Genomic DNA, 19,959 nt, shown 5'->3' on the forward strand with positions numbered 1-19,959 from the left:
TTATTCGGTGAGACTTTCATACATTAGAATGATGAATTGAAAGCAGAAATGGGAAAAAGACTGCAATGCAATGAAAATTTAATCAGCGTCTTCTGCTGCTTTAATAAGGCAAATAATTCTTATTGGCCGCTGTGTTAAGGTTTCTAATATTTAATTCATAACAAACCTTGCATTATTCTGCAGTAGCATCGACAGATCCACTTTGCTGCCTGCCAACAGGCAACCATAAAAACTTAAAAGCAGATGTAAATGTCTAAAACAAGGAGAATGATTAGATCTAAAGCGGTCAGAAAAATCAACAATATTGTGAAAGAGTTTGATGGATCTCTATATTTAGTGATGCAAAAATGATATTAATTAAACTCACTTGAGCAGATTTTTTTTGGACTTAGAGATAACCTTTTACAAAGCATAGCCTTTAGTGCCTGGCCAAAGACTTGGAAAGAAAGCAAATGTCAATAAAGCTTTGGTAGTAAGCCTCTTTAAACTGGACACAAACTGTGCCATTTATATTGGAAGTATCTGGTTTATATTCCTTTGTATATGCAGTCTCTCAGCAAATACAGTGCTGAAATTGAGCCAATGGCATAAAATATTTTATCTTCAATTAGCCCAGTTTGAGAAAAGCAATAGCTTTTGCAGTCTAATTTTTCTCTGAAATGCTGTTTGTGGGGGGAAAAAACTGTCACAGGATTACAAGGAATATGTTTTTATTTGATAACCTGAATTTAATGATTTTCTAATAATAGCATTAATCTTTCTAGATTACCATCTTTTTGTGTGAGGTTGTGTTGGGCATTAAGTTTGAACCTGCAGAAATGAACAAAAAGATATTGTTACCGATTACATGTAAACAGCCTGAATCATTCAAAGGGATATGGAGAAGAGTATTTCTATAGCGTGAAGCCAGAGAAAATGGCAACCTGCCAAAGCTAGGTGCAAGCTCTTGTTACATGGAAGGGTTGGGCCTGTTCTCATTTCTTCTTGAAATGGCTTAATTGGTGTCAGCACCCCAGGGATAAAGGCCTCTAACACTGAAATCCACACGATTCACCCTGTCTCTGCTCAGTGTAGAGAAACTGGTAACAACTGGTGGTGAATGAGGAGTGAACGGTGCTGTAACAATACTCGATGATGTTTGGGATGACAGAAATTAATACGCACTTGCTTGAAGAAAGCAATGATTAATGGCAGTGAGCACGGGAACGCTGTCCCTCCTTTTACTCCACTTTGATGGGGATTGAAAAGCAAAAGGCTGTTTTCATTCTCTGTGGAAAGCAGAGGTCACACAGAGTACATTATAGCAATTTTTCCTCTCTGGTTTTTTTATTTCATAAATATTATGATAAGCATAGATTAGATAGATTTTTTTTGTGGAAGCCTAAAAGGATATTTTATGTCACTTAAACATTGTTGTTTATGCATAAAGAAATCACACATTCTTTTCTTCACTTGTTAGATCATTTCCCTTCATGTCAGAATAATTAGTGTAATTAGGAATTTTAAAAGCCCACAAACATGAAATTGTATTAATGCTGCTTACTAATTTACAACTGGAATCAAAAGAGCTTAGTTTTCTAAAGACTGCAAGGACAGAGTGGGGATAGGAGTGTTGCAGGGGCTTTCACCTTTTTCCTGCCCCTCCCCCTGGTTTTTCTCGGTGAATGTTTGACGTAAATATATTTTGCAAGGTACTTGCACTTGTCAGCAGCTTTCTTAGCCATTTGATAAAGATTCTTTATTCTACAAGAAAGCCTGAAATAACAGAACTGTACTTTGGATAATGAATTCTTCATCTGTGGAGAACTTTAAAACAAAGTACAGTGTTGGCATTTTTTTCTTTTGAGTGAGAAGGCTGATATATCTTTTGGATCCGACAGGAAGACATAAATTAATAGAGTTCTGGAGTTCAGTTTCTCATTAATAATCCATTTTGTCATGGTTCTTGGCATTGTCAGCCTAGTAGCTGGTTCATATTTTGCTAACGGATAAAAGCAGATTATGTCTTAAGGCACAAAGCAAGAATAAAGAGTTTATCGCCTTTTGGGGGAACTACATGCTATAAGAAAAATAGTGTTTTGCAAAAAGTTTCAATTTTTAGTTAGAAATACGCTACATTTTTCTAAGGTGAAGCTGTTATTTTAAGATCTGCAATGTTCTTGGAACCTTAGGATATTAGAGTTTTAGATCATTGCTTAGAGTTGCCTTTGCTGATTGTTTGCAAAGGTTTGCTTTTTAGGGACAGTTACGTTAGATTTAAGCTTGTTTTTATATTTTATTTTTAGAACTCTATATATTGGGATATAATTATAGTTCAAAGAGAAATGCAGAAAAATCACTCTTCCTCTCCTTGCACTGATTTGTCCAGATATTCTGTTACCTCTGCCTAGTTTTGTAGACATGGGGTTCTTGATGGCTACTGTGAAGGCTGCAGAGTCTAGCCATCTAAGAAATCCAATCAATAAAATTAAAATAAAAGCCTTATTTTTAATTTTATAATCCTCAAATTACCTTTTTTAATAAAGGCTTCAGAAGCAGATTATATACAGATATTGACCCTGGTAACAGGTTCTCGTCAATGTCATCATTTAAAGTTGCTTATATTGGTGTTTTAAAGATATTAGTTTTTTTTTGTTTGTTTGTTTGTTTGAGAGAGTGTCTCACTTTGTTGCCCAGGCTGACTGGAGTGCAGTGGTGCAGTCATGGCTCACTGCAACCTCTGCCTCCTGGCTCAAGTGATCTTCCCACGTCAGCCTCCCAAATAGTCGAGACTACAGGCGCACGCCACTGCGCCCTGCTAATTTTTGTATTTTTTTGTAGAGGCTGTTGTTCACCGTGTTGCCCAGGCTGGTCTCAAACTCTTGAGCTCGGGTGATCTGCCCACCTTGGCCTCCCAGAGTGCTGGGATTACAGGTGTGAGACACAGCGCCCAACCAAGAAATTAGTTCTTATAAAAATTGAAACAATACACCCTCCTGATACCTGATAATATGGTTACTGGCCACTTGAGACCCCACATTTAAAGGGCAGAAAACTAGTTGGAGGGTTGTGAATACAAATACTACCTGTATTTTTCTTCTTTACTTAAAAATATTTATTTTTAGTGTATTGTTTATATTGCAAGTCTTTTACAGGCACATTCTTAGAAATAGACAACTAAAAATATATTTCATCTGTAAAACTTGGGTCTTGTACTACCATTCCCAATTATCACTATTTTTTTGTTGTTGTTCATTTTTAAAGCTCCAAAGTAACTCATGTGGGATGTGCAGTCATAAATCTAGACTTGATTATTGAGGTAACAAGCTGTGGGAAAAAAGAGAAGAGTTTGGGTATAAGATGATGTAAGGAGTATTATGATTGAATGGAGAGAATAATGGGAGATTTTATTTATCTACTTAGGGCTTATTCTTATTATAATTTATAAATTTGATATTTTCTGAGTCATTAAAGTTTATCACTGGATAAAATTGGCCTAAGTTAATACTGATAGTGGTATGTTACAAAAATTCATTTAGGAATGGGAGGATTATTTTTATTTTAGTTTTCATTCTTGAAGGGACTATAAGTTCTTCGAGGGCAGGGTCTATCTGTCCATCTATTTTTTTAGCACACAGAAACTGCTCAGTAATGTTTTTAAATAAATGCATGCCTTCTTTGTGCATTATTGGATATGTATCTGCTGAACACATTAAATCTGATATTATATTCTTCTAATTCTTTATATAGAAATTTATCTTAATTATAGCAACTATATACGTACAGTATAAGAAAACTGCCATAGCTACCTACCTGGATCCTAAGTAATTTATATGTAAATTATTTGTAAAGTAATTTATATGTATTACTGCTCCATTGCTATCATTAATGATAATATTTTAAAAATAGAAAAATCTGTGGTGAAAACTCCTGGTAACATACTTGAAGTTGAATATTCACCTTTGAAGTTTTAAATTAAAACTATGATAATAAGCAATCTGTTTCCTAGCAAGAAAATATTTGTGTGTTTCCAAATTGTAGGGTTGAATTAGGACGATTTAAGACTTGTTTCTCTATAGAGTTGGGAAGGACATTTGTTTTAGTACATTATAATGAAATCTTAAAGAGTAGATTTTGACAAGAGACATTTTGCTGACACAGAATATTTTGTTCATTTTGACTCTCAAATAAGTTCTTCTGTCATAATGATTGATTTATATTCATTTTAGACTGTACAGTTTCCTAGCCGAGTTTTCTATCTATAAGGTACAGAAATCACTGTTTAAGTTAATGATAAATTAAATAATTATCTTCAAAGGTGACAGATGGGTCACGTGTATTTGACTAGTCCAAAGATTAACCTAAGAGTAGTTAAATAAAAATGTACTATGATTATGAGTTATTGAAATGAATGCTAATTTTAAATTTAGCATGATTAGGAACAGAATATAGTAAGGTATCATTTACTTAATTGCTATAGTTTTTTGTTCTTTTAGACTTACTTGACTTCTCTGTGTTACAGTCATTGTTGAACTGTTTACTTCCTATTTTGAATCAACCACTGATGTGTTGCTGTCACTCATCAGGTGGAAAGACCTGGAAAATTATATTTTATATTCACTTGCTTTGTTAACAGTAACCCTTAACAGCATTTTGAAACAGTTAAAAAATAAAACTCCAATTGTTTATAATGGAAAGCCATTGGAAGTAATTTTGTCATGGATTCTCTTAGTTGTAATACTAAAGACCAATTCAAGTGACTGGTGAATTTGGTGAATGCTAAGTGGTGAGTTAGGCTAATATATATTTCTGAATCTCAATCATTAAACCAATAGCATTAAACCAACTGCCAAGTATTTTGCTTCATGAAAACCATTAAGACATGGAAAGCTCATAACTATTTGGCTGGTGAATATTTTATTCTGATTTTGTCCTTATTCTTAAAAAGTCATGTAATTCAAAAATCTGCCCTTTCTTCAATGTAATAGTTAATATCTGTTCATACCATCATTCACAAGTATCTATGCTTGTGGTACTCCAGAAAGCTGTAGTGCAGGGAATCTTTAATCTGTTTTTTGGTGTCGTTTCCTATGTGAACGTGATAAAAGCAGTGGACCCACTGCTCACTTTCTAGAAAGGTGCACATACTCATACAAGTTTGAATACAGTTTCAGGGAGTTTATACCTTGAATATCATTCATGGATCCCTCATGGATACCATGGACCTTGGGTTAACAACAGCTTTGTAGAGGTAGACTTTTAAAAAAATTACATTTTGTCCAAATTTGTAACTGCAGTCCACTTTCTTCTGAGAAGCCTAGTGGATCTGCTTTCTACCCAGTGGTTTCTGAGTGTAGTGAATCTTTGATTGTACTGAGGGGAAAGAATCAGGAAAATGGAATAGAACAATTACATGAAAGGGAGGAGCAGGCTAGCAATGAGACTCAGGTACTAGTAGGACAAGAGAAAAAGGTCGGGGAGGTTAGAAGAGGGAAATCTGAAATTAGGGACATGAGTTGTTGAAGGATTTATTTGGTAATTAGCATATATTACCTTGTAAGAATGATACAAAAAAAAAAAGTACTGGTTTATGACCTAGATGATACAAGGTCATTGTGGGTGGTGGGGGGCAAGTTTGTCTTTTTGGTAAATGTTTTCTTATTTCATGTTGCTTTATAGGGATTTAATTTCTGCTATGTGATAGAATTCTTCTAAGATACATGCTGTCCGTGTGTATATAAAATAAGTAGATGATTTCTTGGGTTAGAATCTGTATTTAATTTGTTAAACTTTCCTATGTAAAGACTTTTGAGGAAAATATTTGTGTCATTTATTCTCAAACTATTTGATCTTAGGACTCCTTTATACTCCTAAAATAATTTTTGTTTATACGAGTTTAATTTCTATCACTATTTATTGTATTAATAATTAAAACAAATTTTTAAAACATTAAGTTAATTTAAAAATTAAAATCATAGTTCTATTACGCTAGCACAAATAGTTTTATTACAATTATCAGCTTGTTATATGTTATCCTAAACAGCATTTTCTGAAACAAAACTAAGCAAAACTAAATGATAAGAAGAATAGCATTGTTTTACATTTTTGCAAATCTTTTAAATGTCAGGCTTAATGGAAGATGACTGGATTCTTATATCTGCCTTTGCATTCAGTCTGTCATATGGTTGATGTATATGAAGAAATATCTGGCCTCATACAGATACATAATTGGAAAAGGAAAGAGTATTTTAGTAGCCATTAGAGATCACTGTGGCTGTTCTTTTTTCATACTGTACTAAAACTTGACAAGTGATTACTTCAAGTGTGGAATCTGAAGCCATCTCAATAAACTTTTTCTATTTTGTTTCATTAAAATCTACTGATCTAACTGGTATTTTGAATGGCTTTTCTACCCCTGCATGATGTTATAACATCATGTCTTGGTCATTTGGAAAATATTGGTTCACTGTTTACTCAATATCTTACATGTGTTAACACATTGGATTATACTGTGTCAAAAAATTACATTTGTTGGCTGGGCATGGTGGCTTATGCCTGTAATCCCAGCACTTTGGGAGGCTGAGGCGGGCAGTTCACCTGAGGTCAGGAGTTTGAGATCAACCTGGCCAACATGGAGAAACCTCCTCTATTAAAAATACAAAAGTTAGCTTGGCGTGGTAGCACATGCCTGTAATCCCAGCTACTTGGGAGGCTGAGGCAGGAGAATCTCTTGAACTTGGGAGGCTGAGGTTGCAGTGAGCCGAGATTGTGCCACTGTACTCCAGCCTGGGCAACAGAGCAAGACTCCTTCTCAAAAAAAAAAAAAAAAAGAAATTACATTTGTTAATATTACCACCAAACTTATCAGGAAAGTTTTTAAGTACTGGGAAACTTTCATATTTACAGTGGAAGACACAGTATTTCAAAATTCTAATTTTTGCTTGAAAGCGTGAATTTTATTATTAGCACCAAAACTGTTTATTGTTTTACTTGAAGTATAGGTTTACTTGGTTTCTTTTTGAAAAAAGGTCTGCCAAAATATCTAAGCTGAAATATCCATAATTTGTTAATTTTTTTTTTTAAGCATCTAGTTCAGCTTGCAACTCACAGTTATTCAAGTGCTTTCCTCACACTTGGCATGCAGCCTAAGTGCTTTGTGGATAATTTATATTTTGTCACAGAATATTAAAAAGACACAGTGAAGGTGTGATTGAGTTAATAATTTTTACTGTTTCGTCAAGGGCATTGTGAAGTGAAATTGGCCTTTAAAAAAATTTAAGTGCCTAGTGGTAAAGAATACGTTGTTAGTATAGTGTGGTGCCACTGTCTTGCTTTGTGCAATGGTGCCAGCAGTTTTATCCACCTTTGCTTTGTGCACCATCAGGATAAATGTCAACACAGTGAAAAAGACCAATATCTTATTACCGTAAAAATAATTTTAAGTTTGTGGACTCCTGAAAGGGTCTCAGGGACCGCTAGGGGTCCATGGACACTGTTTCAGAACTGCAAGTCTGTGTAAAGTGAAATGCTTATGTAATATAATTTGCTCTGAGAGCATTATTTTATTTTCATCTGTAGTATCTATACAGAAAGATTACCTTACCTGGAAAGAAACAGGTTTTTAGTATGCTGATCTAAAGGCAACAGAATACATCCTCAAGCCATTAGCGTGATCCTCTTAGGGTATTTGTTAAGTGCCTACACAAATATGATATTCTGCTGAATATTCTTCAGTGTGGAAACAGCTCCTTCCCTTGGAAGGCAGACCCTGTAATCAGTCTTGACTGCACACATAAAGGGAAAAAAAGGATAGATCCACAGATCACATTTTGTTGGATCATAGTTTTCCATACAGAACTAGTGTAAGCTTTCTGGGGTTCCTGGGCAAGCCTTAGAGTGATTATTTACAAAATAAGGAAGTTGGACTAGGAGATTTCCAAGGCCTTTTTCAGCTTAATATTCTGATTCTTTGACTTTTTTTTTTTTAACTGAGTTGTTTGTTAATTAGCTCCTAACCACTTATTAATTTATTTAAGCTCAACTGGTTAGGTATAATTTGTTGCTATCACATTGGTTAAGCAGTAATGTTGTTTTGCAGTATTGAAAAATGGATTACATAGAAGAGGAAATGGAAGGGAATTGTAAATGAAGAAAGCTTCTACAAGCAAGTGAATTTTAAGTGGCAAGGAAGAAGAAATTTGGATGATGGGGGGATGTACATTGCAGTGTATTTAATGTATCTCTGAATTCAGAGTCTTTATAGCCTATACCAGAATAGCAGAGAAGGAAAAATTGAGTTCAGAAATAACACTAAGGCCTGTAAGTTAAAGAATCTACCAGTAATATTCTCTGATAGTGACATGTGTAATATGAACTGTTGAAAAAAATCTCCAGAGTAAAAAGTGGTTTAGCACATAAATACATAATGTTGATTCTGAGGTTCTTGTAGCTCCATTAATTTTTTTTTTTTTGAGACGGAGTCTCGCTCTCTTGCCGGGGCTGGAGTGCAGTGGCCGGATCTCAGCTCACTGCAAGCTCTGCCTCCCGGGTTTACGCCATTCTCCTGCCTCAGCCTCCTGAGTAGCTGGGACTACAGGCACCCGCCACCTCGCCTGGCTAGATTTTTGTATTTTTTTAGTAGAGACGGGGTTTCACCATGTTAGCCAGGATGGTCTCGATCTCCTGACCTCGTGATCCGCCCGTCTCGGCCTCCCAAAGTGCTGGGATTACAGGCTTGAGCCACCGTGCCCGGCCCTGGCTCCATTAATTTTGACCAGAAAGCTGTAATAGGTTTTGAAGGGGAATATAGTACCTAGGCATTAAAATATATTTATTTTTGCTCCTCAATGTAAAACATCTTGTATTACCTTGAGATCTTTTGATCTTCCTTCTGATACTTTAGAAGGAAGGAATACTATTCAGTAAGGAAAAAATAACCCCCAAACTCAGGTTCTTACTCAGCCAGCAGAGTGTCAAAGTCTGTTAAAAATTTAAAAAGCTAGTGGAAGGGACTGGATGAATCCTGGGAAGGTGCTATTTAGCTTCTTAAAAAGGAGAGAGGGCTCCTGGGATGCAGTTTGTGTTCAGGCAAATCAAACTTGGAAGGTGGAAAGCTGCTATTGTGGCAATATTTAAGAAAAAAAGACTCCAGAGATTATGTATTTTGGAAATATTTGACAACACTAGCAACATCAACTACTGACAAAAAAAGAACCACCTCTTTGGCAAATCTTTCACAGTTGTGCCAAGAAAAGCAGCTTCATTGGAACATTTTCATAAACTATCATCAGTTATGCAGCAGCAGCTTCACAAATCAGAAATGATATCTTCAGGCGCTGCTGTCAAGTGTTATTCAAATAATACCAGCCTCACATTTGAATAACAGCAGACATTTTGAATTAATTAATCAGATGAGATAGTCTAGGCCTTTTCTCATTAGTCTCTGGGTCAGGCTTGGGAAGATATATGTGTTGGTGATGATATACTTGTCTTTAATCATGATTTATGAAGATTTAGGATTGTGTGTGATTTGTCAGAGGTTCTGGGAAAAGGCTGGTGCATATTTCATTACTTAATCTGAGATTGATTTTATGATGCTAAGAGATATCACACTGTTGTTCAAATGTGTGGGAAGTACAGGTGGACACAACATCCCAGGCTTTTTACTGGCTTATCTTTGCAACTGTCAAACAATGCTGTAAACTTTAACTGCTTGTAGTTAACAATTCCTGTTTTAATTATAGACAAATTTTTTATTCTGTCCAAAGGGAGAAGTTTCAATGGTTATTTAGCTAAAATGCATAGCAGACATTATAACTATGACCTGGTATGAATCATGGACAAAGTTGGTAAATTTCATGGGTTGGTCATGGTGAAAATGTAAAATTTCATGGCTTGTCAAAGATTAATATAAAATTCCCATTAAAATGGTACAAATAATACAGGAACAAGAAGTAAGGTTACTCTCCTTGCATGATACCTTCCCGCTCAGGACTAATTTTAGCAAAATTGAGATGTAAAATCATACTTTTTTCAGTTATTTAAGAAACATTAATGATCTATTAAATGAAATAATTTGTGTGAAAATATCTAGTGTAATGCCTGGTTGTTAGTAGGTACTGAATATTTGCTATTGATAATTTTATTTTCTCCTTTCCTACCTACTTTTCTTCCTTTCCTTTAATGTTTAAGTCTGTGTTAGCATTGTTTAGCCTTTACATTCTTCAGAATTTGAATTTTTAATCCTGTTGGGTCTTAATTTCTTGGGGTATGTTTTATTTTGAGGAGAGTAGTGCAAGGGTGAGAGGTTATCATTTTAGCATGCTAGGTAACCAGGGGGACCCCAGTGTGACCCGAATTCATGTTGTGTCTGCTGGTATAATTTGTGTTATGGCAGGCCATGGGGTGGGAAGTAGGTGGTAGATATATGAAAAGTTGAATATTAACCTCTTAGTACATATGAAGCATGTACTGCCTAATTCAAAGTGAATCTTTCTGTATCATGTGCCTCCTGAGGGCAGTTACGTGTCTGGGATAAGTAGAGCGTCTTTCATTCTACTCTGAAGCAAACTAAAATGCTTATTATGTGAAGTATTAAGGAATAATAAGGTGATTTTCAACCTTGTTATACAAAACAAAAAGTTTGCTTTTCTTTCCAATCTTACGTGATTGACAGGTATTGCTTTATTGAGGTGATTGGGCTATTAATAATTACTAGTTCTTTTTCACTTTTGTATTTTGGGAACTGGGTTAGTACTCCTAAAGTAGCTTGGCACATCTTAACATAATTACAGGCAGACAATTCTAATTGATGTTCACTTTGGGGAAGGTAGTTTATAAATAACAAGATGTGTTGATATTTGGAGAGATACAATATTTAAGAGTAGTCTGGAAGGCAGCTTGATGCAGAACAATACTGATTTTGGAAATCAATAGATGAGTCCTACTTCTGAACTGCTGCTTAATTAATTTGTAACTTTGGCAAGTTACCTAATTTTTCCTGAGCTTTAGTTTTCTTTTTCCTAAAGTAAGGCCACTAATTCGTAGCTTTCAAGATTGTGAGAATTAGAGGTGAATGTATGTACAGGACTTAATGTGATACCTGGTATGTAATAGATGCTTAATAAATTGCAGCTATTGCTATTATCTTATCTATTTGTTTATCTCTTCAAGAAACATACTGGTGCACGTGTTTTCAGGCCCATGCCTGTAATCTCAGCACTTTGAGAGCCAAGATGAGAGGATTGCTTGAGCCCAGGAGTTTGAGACCAGTCTGGGCAACATAGGGCGATACCACCTCTACCCTCCCCCTCAGAAAAAAGAGTGATATATGTGGATAAATACAAGCTGGGTCATTTATAAATACAAAGTGGGCTATTAAGTAAGTAGAGGCAGGTAATGAGATAGGCGGGGATGACATCATTGAGGCGTCAGTTCTGTGTGAGGGTAGTAGGGTCTTTGTTCTATACTTTGGCTAGCTACTGGTGGGTTCAAACAAGGGATTGATCTGATCAGATTTTTTACATAGTTCACTTTGGAAACTTAGAAGGAGTATATTACTTATGAGCCTTTGGAGATCAGTGATGATATTTATTTGTAATGGGGTAATAGTGGGGTTTAAAAAAGAGGAAACAATGGTTTTAGTAAAACTGAAAAATGAGAAAGAAGGATTAGGTGATTGGTTAGAGAAGTTTTGTGTCCCTTCGTTCACTTGACTGACTCCTATGTATCTTTCAGATCCTTGCCTGGGTATTCTTTCAGGAAGCCTTTTGACCACCTCCGAGTCTGTTGATAACCTACTTAGTCTGATAACCTATCTTATGTGCTCCAGTAGTATCCTGTGTTCCCCCTTGTTACTGTGCTCATGACACTGTATTTAATTATATATTTAATTTTCTGTTGCCTCCAGGAAATTGTGAACTCAGTGAGGGCAGAGATACTGTGTTTTGTTTACTGTTTTGTCCTCTGGCACATAGTAGGAAGCACTCAATATCTGTTTTTTAAAATGAATTGAATGTAGTATGTGAGGGAGAAGGAGAAAACAAGAGCGTCTGTTTCTAGCATAGGTGACCCCAGGGGAATGGTCGTTTTCCACCTGGGAGGGATAGTAGAGTAGAACTGCAGGGTCATAGCATATGCTCATTATCAACTTTGCTAGATAATGTTGAATTATTTTCCAAAGTGTGTGTGCCAGTTTATATTCAGTACCAGCAGTGTATATTTGTTCTATTTGTTTGAGGACATTGGTTTTTTTCATATTTAGGTAAAATTTCCATAACCTAAAAGTAACTATTTTAAAGTATGTAATTAGTGACATTTGGTACATTCACATTGTTGTGCAACCACCACTTCTTTCTAGTTCTGAAACATTTTCATCCCCTCAAAAGAAACCCCGTACCTATTACTATGTTCTGGCACTGCTATAAATAAATAACTGAGACTGGGTAATTTATAAAGAAGAGATGTTTAATTGGCACACAGTTCCACAGGCTGTACAGGAAGCATGGTTGGGGAGGCCTCAGGAAACTTACAATCATGGCAGAAGGTGAAGGGGAAGCCAGCATGTCTTACATGGCTGGAGCAGGAGGAAGAGTGTGGGGAGCTGCTACATACTTTTAACAACCAAATCTTGTGAAAACTCTATCATGAGAACAGCACTAGGCGGATGGTGCTAAACCACAGAAATCCCCTCCATCACCCAGTCACCTCCTACCAGGCCCCACCTCCAACTTTGGGGATTACAATTTGACATGAGATTTGGGTGAGGACACAGATCCAAACCATGTCACCTATTAAACGGTTATTCCCTATTTCTCCTTTCTCAACCCCTGGCAACCACCAATCTGCTTTCTATCTCTACGGATTTACCTAGTCTGGATATTTCATATAAATGGGATCATAAGTATTTGGTTCTTTGTGACTGGCATCTTTCACTTAATGTTTTTAAGGTTCTTCCATGTTGTAGCATATATCAGTAATTCATTTTTTTTAATAGCTGAGTAATGTTTCATTGTATGGGTATACTACAATTTGTTTATCCATTCATCAGCTAATGGGCAGTTGGTTTTTTTTTACTTTTTGGCTATTGTGAATACTGCTGTTCGGAATGTTTGTGTACAGGTATTTATTTGATTACCTGTTTTCAATTCTTTTGGTGTACATCTAGGAGTAGAACTGCTAGATCATGTGTAATTCCATGTTTAACTTTTTGAGCAAAAGCCAAATGATTTTCCATAGTAGGTCTATCATTTTACATCCCCACAGCCATGTACAGGGTTCCAGTTTCTTTGTTTTTTTTGAGACAGAGTCTCGCTCTGTCACCCAGACTGGAGTACAGTGGTGCAATCTTGCTTACTGCAACTCTGCTTCCTATGTTCAAGTGATTTTCCTGCCTCAGCCTCCCAAGTAGCTGGGAGTACAGGCACGCACCACCACGCCCAGCTAATTTTTGTATTTTTTATAGAGATGGGGTTTCACCATGTTGGCCAGGCTGGTCTCAAACTCCTGACTTCAGGTGATCCACCCACCTCAGCCTCCCAAATTGGTGGGATTACAGGCATGAGCCACTCCGCCTGGCTCACAGAGTTCCAATTACTTATCAACACTTATTATTTTCCATTTTTGTTATCACCATGTAGTGAGTGTGAATTGGTATCTCACTGTGGTTTTACTTTTCATTTCCCTACAGAACGAATAATGATAATCTTTTTGTGTGCTCATTGGTCATTTGTTTGTCCTCGGCAAAATGTCCAAATCTTTTGCTAATTTTTAAAACTTTTATGGTTTTAGGTCTTATATTTAGGTGGTTGATCCATTTGAGTTAATTTTTGAATATGGTAGTGAGTGTGAATTGGTATCTCACTGTGGTTTTACTTTTCATTTCCCTACAGAACGAATAATGATAATCTTTTTGTGTGCTCATTGGTCATTTGTTTGTCCTCGGCAAAATGTCCAAATCTTTTGCTAATTTTTAAAACTTTTATGGTTTTAGGTCTTATATTTAGGTGGTTGATCCATTTGAGTTAATTTTTGAATATGGTGTGAGGTAGTGGTCCAAATTCATTCATTTGGATGTGGATATTCAGTTGTTCTGGTACCATTTGTTGAAGATACTATTCTTTCCCTCATCGAATGTTTTGCACCTTTGTCAAAATAAATTGGTTACAGATATATGTGTTTATTTCTGGATTCGTAGTTCTATTTCATTGATCCATATGTCTATCCTTATTCCATTAGTACACTGTTTTGATTACTGTAGCTTTGCAGTCAGTTTTGAAATCAGAAAGTGAGGATCTATTAACTTTGTTCTTTTTCAAGATTGTTTTGAATAGTTGAGGCCCCTTGCAATTCCGTATGATTTTGAGGACTGGCTTTTTTATTTCTGCAAAAAATTGTGATAGGAGTTGCAGTGAATTTGTACATTGTTTTGGGTGGTATTGCCATCTTAACAATATTAAGTCTTCCAATCCATGAACGTTGGATGTCTTTATATGTATTTAAGTCTTCAATTTCTTTCAGCAATGTCTAATAGTTTTCATTGTACCAATCTTTCACCTCCCTGGTTAAATTGATTTGTTTATTGACTCCAGCAGGTTTTTTGGTGTGGATTCTTTGAAATTTTCTATACATAGAGTCGTGACAACTACAAATAAAGATAGTTTACTTATTCCTTTCCAATTTGGATGCCTTTTATTTCTTTTTCTTTCCTCAATGATCTGACTAGAACTTCCAATACAATGTTGAGTGACTGGTAGAAACTGGCATCCTTGTCTTGGTTCTTGATATTAGTGGGAAAGCTTTAAGTCTTTCACCATTGAGTATATTGTTACCTATGAGTTTTTCATAAAAGCTTTTTGCCATGTTGAGGAAGTTCACTTTTATTTCTAGTTTTCTGAGTGTTTTTATCTTGAAAGTGTGCTGGATTTTGTCAGATACTTTTTTTTCTTCATCCGTGATTGGCTTTGTATGTTGAACCACTCTTGCATTTTTGGACTAAATTCCATTTGGTCATAATGTAAAATCCTTTAAAAATATTGTTGGATTTGGTTAGATAGGAGTTTGTTGAGGATTTTTGTATCTACACTTATAAAAGATATTGGTCTATAGTTTTCTTGTGGTAATTTCATCTGGCTTCAGTATCACAATAGTACTTCCTTTCTTTTCTTTTTTTAAATAGGATTTTGCTCTGTTGCCTAGGCTAGAGTGCAGTGGTGCAGTCTTGGCTCACTGCAACCTCCGCCTCCTGGGCTCAAGCGGTTCTCCCACCTCAGCCTCCCCTCCTGAGTATCTGGGACTTTAGGCACATGCCACCATGCCTGGCTAATTTTTTTTGTATTTTTTGTGGAGACGGGGTTTTGCCATGTTGCCCAGACCGGTCTTGAGCACAGGAGTTCAAGACCAGTTCATCCACCTGCCTCAGCTTCTCAACGTGCTGGGATTACAGGTGTGAGCCACTGTGCCTGGTCTACAGGATATTAATGTTACTTTCATCATAGAATGAGTTAGAAGTATTGTGGTTTTTTTTTGTTTGTTTTTGAGATGGATTCCAGTGATCTGCCTGCTTCTGCCTCCCAAAGTGCTGGAATTATAGGCATGAGCCACTGTGCCTGGCTGACACATTATTTTTTTTTTTCTTTTTTTGAGACAGAGTCTGTTACCAGGCTGGAGTGCAGTGGTGCAATCTCGGCTCACTGCAACTTCTGCCTCCCAGGTTCAAGTGATTCTCGTGCCTCAGCCTCCTGAGTAGCTGGCATTACAGACATGTGACACCATGCCCAGCTAATTTTTTTGTATTTTTAGTAGAGATGGGATTTTGCCATGTTGCCCAGGCTGGTCTCAAACACCTGAGCTCAGGTAATCTGCCTGCCTCAGCAACCCAAGGTGCTGGGATTACAGGTGTGAGCTGCTGCTCCCAGCCTCTTGAGGTGGAGTCTCACCCTGTCACCCAGGCTGGAGTGCAGTGGCGTGATCTGGGCTCACTGCAACCTCCACCTCCTGGGTTCAAGCAATTCTCCTGCCTCAGCCTCCCAAGTAGCTGGGACTACAGGCGCACGCTGCCATGCCTGGCTATTTTTCTTTTCTTTTTTTCTTTTGTGTGTGTGTTTTAGTAGAGACAGGGTTTTACCATGTTGCCCAGGCTGTTCACAAACTCCTGAGCTCAGGCATTCTGCCTGCATCGGCCTCCCAGAGTGCTGGGATTACAGGCGTGAGCCACTGCACCCAGCCTAATTATTCTTTAAATGCTTAGTAGAATTCACCAGAAAAGCCATTTGGTTCTGGGCTTTTCTTTTTTGGAAGATTTTTTGATTACTTTACTCTCTTTCTTTGTTATAGATCTGTTCAGATTTCTGTTTCTTCTTGCATCTCTTAAGGTAATTTGTGTGTTTCAAGGAATTTGCTCATTTCTTCCAAGTTATCTGATTTGTTGGTATATAATTATTCATATAATTCTCTTATAATCCTTTTTTATTTCTGTAAGGTTGGTAGTAACATCTCCACTTTCTTTTTTTTTTTTTTTTTTTGAGTCGGAGTCTGGCTCTGTCACCCAGGCTGGAGTGCAGTGGCCGGATCTCCACTCACTGCAAGCTCCGCCTCCCGGGTTCACGCCATTCTCCTGCCTCAGCCTCCCGAGTAGCCGGGACTACAGGCGCCAGCCACCTCGCCCGGCTAGTTTTTTGTATTTTTTAGTAGAGACGGGGTTTCACCATGTTAGCCAGGATGGTCTCGATCTCCTGACCTCGTGATCCACCCGTCTCGGCCTCCCAAAGTGCTGGGATTACAGGCTTGAGCCACCGCGCCCGGCCACATCTCCACTTTCATTTCTGATTTTTGTTTTCAAATCTTCTCTCTCGTTTTTTTTTTTGAGATGGAATGTCACTTTGTTGCCTAGGCAGGAGTGCAGTGGCGCGATCTCGGCTCACTGCAGTCTCTTCCTCTCAGGTTCAAGCGATTCTCCTGCCTCAGCCTCCCGAGTAGCTGGGACTACAGGCGTGTACCAACACACCTGGCCAATTTTTGTATTTTTTTAGTAGAGATGAGGTCTTACCATGTTGGCCAGGCTGGTCTCAAACTCCTGACCTCAGGTAATCCGCTTGCCTTGGCCTCCCCAAGTGCTTGAATTACAGGTGTGAGCCACTGCTCCTGGCCCTCTTTTTTTCCTTTTTTTTTTTTTTTTTTGTGAGACGGAGTCTTGCTCTGTCATTGAGGCTGGAGTGCAGTGGCGTGATCTTGGCTCACTGCAACCTCCGTCTCCTGGGTTCAAGCAATTCTCTGCCTCAGCCTCCCGAGTAGCTGGGATTACAGGCGCCTGCCACCATAGCTAGTTAATTTTTTTCTATTTTTAGTAGAGATGGAGTTTCATCATCTTGACCAGATTGGTCTTGAACTCTTGACCTCGTGATCCACCCACCTCAGCCTCCTAAAGTGCTGGGATTACAGGTGTGAGCCACTGTGCCCAGCCTTTTTTTCCTTCATGTAGATAAAGTTTGTCAATTTTGTTGATCATTTCAAAGAACCAAATTTTGGTCTTATTGATTCTATTGTTTTCCTATTCTACGTTTTGTTGTTTCCACTCCAACTTTTATTATTTACTTTCTTCTGCTAGGTTTGGGCTTAATTTTTTTCTTCTTTCTCTAGTTCTTTAAGGTATAAAGTTAGGTATTGATTTGAGATCTTTTTTTTTTTTCTTAACGTAGGCATTTATGGCTGTAAATTTACTGCTGAGCATTGCTTTTGCTATATCTTTTAAGTTTTGGTATGTTGTATTTTCTTAAGTATGTCCTATACTTTTTTGTTTCTCATTCCCTCCATTACCTTCTTTTGTGTTTGAGTTTTTATTGTATATAATTTGATCCCCTTCTAATTTCTTTTTGTGTATAATTTTTGGATATTTTCTTAGTGATTATTATGGGGATTACAATTAATATCGTAAGTTTATAACAATCTGGTGTATTAGTTCATTTTCATGCTGCTGATAAAGACATACCTGAGACTGAGCAATTTACAAAATAAAGAGGTTTAATGGACTTACAGTTCCACGTGGCTGGGGAGGCCTCATAATCATGGCGGAAGGTGAAAGGGATGTCTCACATGGCAGCAAATAAGAGCTTGTGCAGGGAAATTCCCCTTTTTCAAACCATCAGATCTTGTGAGACTTATTAACTGTCATGAGACCAGCATGGGGAACGACCTGCCCCCATGATTCAATTACCTCCCACTAGGCCCCTCCCACAATATGTGAGAATTCAGGATGAGATTTGGGTGGGGACACAGCCAAACCATGTCATCTGGTTTTGCCCACCTAGTTTCAATAGCATATTGAAACTACTCCTTTAAAACTCTATTTTTCTCTTTTATATTATTGTTACATTTTTATATGTGTGTGTTCATTAAAATAGCCATAATTGTTTTATGCATTTGCCTTTTATTTATATAGGAAACAATAAGGAGCTGTATACCAAACATACATTAATATTGGCTTTTATATTTACCTTGCAGTTATCTTCACTGGAGTTCTTTATTTCTTCATAGTTTTGACTTACTGTTTGGTGTCCTTTTATTTCAGCCTGAAGGATCCTTTTTAGCATTTCTTTTAGCGTAGGTAGGTCCACTAACAGTGAAATTTCTTGGCTTCTGGGTGACTTTTAATGCTTTACTTTCTTTTTTCATTTTTGAAGGATAATTTTACCAGATAGAGAATTCTTAGTAGACAGGTTTTTTTTTCTTTCAGCACTTTTTAAATGTGTTGTCCCATTGCTTTTTCACCTTCATAGTTTCTGATAAGAATTTCCTTGTTAATCCTTTTGAAGATTCCTTCTATGTAATGAGTTTGCTTTCCTTGCTATTTTCAAAATTCTGTTTCTTTCAACAGTTTGATTATAATGTGTCTCAGTGTGAATCTCTTTTTGTATATCTTTCTTAGAGCTTATTGAACCTTCTGGATGTATAATTTAATGTCTTTTATCAAATTTTGGAAGCTTTCAAAGCCAGTATTTTGTCAAATATTATTTCTGTCCCTTTCTGTCTCTCCTTTCTTTTTGGGACTCACATTATTATGTTGGTGTGCATGATGTCCCAACATGTGTGATGTTAGTATGCGTGATGTCCTGTTATTATACATTGGGATGCATGATGTTCTTTTAGGCTCTTTTAATTTTCCTTCTATTCTTTTTCTTTTTTTGAGGTGGAGTTTTACTCTTGTTGCCCAGGCTGGAGTGCAGTGGCACAATCTCAGCTCACTGCAACCTCTGCCTCCCGGGCTCAAGTGATTCTCATGCCTCTGCCTCCCGAATAGCTGGGACTACAGGTGTATGCCACCATGCCCGGCTAATTTTTGTATTTTTAGCTAGAGATGGGGTTTCACCATGTTGGCCAGACTGGTTTCGAACTCTTGACCTCAAGTAATATGCCCACCTCAGCCCCCAAAGTGCTGGGATTACAGGCATGAGCCACCATGCCTGACCCCTTTTTGCAGTTTTAATATCTTTGCTAATACTCTGTTTTTGTTAAAACACTGTTCTCTTGGTTTCTTTTAACTCCTTGTTCATGGTTTCCTTTAGTTCTTCAAGCATATTTGAAACTTATTTTGGGCCGGTCGCAGTAGCTTCCTGCCTGTAATCCCAGCACTTTAAGAGGCTAAGGCGGGCAGATCACCTGAGGTCAGGAGTTCGAGACCAGGCTGGCCAACATGATAAAACCCCTTCTCTAATAGAAATACAAGAAAATTAGCCAGGCATGGTGGCACACACCTGTAATCCTAGCTACTCTGGACACTGAAGTGGGAGGATCACTTGAACCCAGGAGGCAGAGGTTGCAGTGAGCCGAGATCATGCCACTGCACTCCAGCCTCAGTGACAGACTGAGACTTTGTCTCAAAAGAGAAAAACAAACAAACGAAAAACCTGACTTTGTCTAGCAAGCAATATCTGTGCTTCCTCAGGGAGTTTCTGTTAATGTCTTCTGTGTATGGGCCATAATTTTCGT

At 37.3% G+C, this 19,959-nt stretch overlaps 1 protein-coding gene across 2 annotated transcripts in view; it reads left to right on the top strand.

Annotated features, from left to right (window-relative positions):
- The window catches only part of PBX3 (PBX homeobox 3), a 239,424-nt gene that overhangs the window by 15,221 nt on the left and 204,244 nt on the right, over window positions 1-19,959 (top strand). The window lies entirely within an intron of this gene.

This window comes from Trachypithecus francoisi, unplaced genomic scaffold, assembly GCF_009764315.1.
Source record: "Trachypithecus francoisi isolate TF-2019V2 unplaced genomic scaffold, Tfra_2.0 Contig01585, whole genome shotgun sequence".
Lineage (NCBI taxonomy): Eukaryota > Metazoa > Chordata > Mammalia > Primates > Cercopithecidae > Trachypithecus > Trachypithecus francoisi.